Genomic DNA, 1,267 nt, shown 5'->3' with positions numbered 1-1,267 from the left:
CAGAGGGCTTCCCTGGTGGCACAGTGGTTGAGAGTCCGCCTGCCAATGCAGGGGACATGGGTTCATGCCCCGGTCCGGGAAGATCCCACATGCCGCAGAGCGGCTGGGCCCGTGAGCCATGGCCGCTGAGCCTGCGCGTCCGGAGCCTGTGCTCCGCAACTGGAGAGATCATGACAGTGAGAGGCACGCGTACCACAAAAAAAAAAAAAAAAAAAAATCATACCAGAGGGTGCTAATACCACTGCTATCCCTCCTGGCATGAACCTACCTTTCAAAGGCAGTGCTTGTCTAATGGTGGGATTCCAGGCTCGGCTACAGAAGGATACAGAGATGGCTCTGACCTGCAGTGCCTTCTCAGGATCCCATGAAGGATCCACCATAAATCCATCCCTATTAACTACTCTCCTGTTCCAGGTGCACTATTCCATTTGCGTATCCAGCAGGAAAATACAGTGCTTCCTCGGAGTAACGCACCTAATGTTCTGGAAGCAGCAGGAAGTCTCGGAGGTGTTGACCTACTGCTACTGGGCATCCACTCATCTGGACCCCAAAAGTGGTGGAGGGGGCAGATCCACATAAGGACCAGAGCTAGCAGGGACTGAGCCCTCACCACGTACCAGGTCCTGTTCCAAGCACTCTGTACGTGTTAACTCCCTTAATCCTCACAGAGACCCGTCCCAGTGGAGGAGATGCTATTTTTGTCTCCTCCATTTTATAGAAGACATCAACAAGGATAGAGAGTCCCAATGATGTGCCTATGGTCACCCAGCTAAGAAGTGGAGCACAGGGCTTGAACTAAGGCTACCTGGCAGAGCTTGGTGACCCCTCTGCAGGGGTGAAAGTCTGCCCAGGGCTGAAGGGCAAAGGACTGGCCTGGACCAAAAGCAGATGATACTGCAGACCTGCAGAGGCCTTTAGAGGTTAGAGCCACTCAGGCTGCTTAAGGGGAAGTGCAAACTGGAAAGCATATGCTTCCTAAAATAGGACCTTGGAGAAATAAATGTGCTACCCATAGGAAAGAATCTCCAATAGGTAATGTCCACGAATTAGCAGGGGATACGTTGTGCTGGCCAGAGAGTGCTTCCAGGTAAAACAACCCCTACACCCAAACTAACGACAAAGAAACGAAGCTAAACTAAACTGAAAACTAAACAACAAAAGCTGCACAGAAAACCACCATGCAGGCAATGACCTCTTCTGCTTGCAGATAAAAGTGACAGTTCTAGAAATAAAGGGGAATAGATGGAAGGGTTTCAAAGTATGGGAG

This window comes from Orcinus orca, chromosome 5, assembly GCF_937001465.1.
Source record: "Orcinus orca chromosome 5, mOrcOrc1.1, whole genome shotgun sequence".
Lineage (NCBI taxonomy): Eukaryota > Metazoa > Chordata > Mammalia > Artiodactyla > Delphinidae > Orcinus > Orcinus orca.
Note: the sequence above shows the minus strand (reverse complement) of the source record.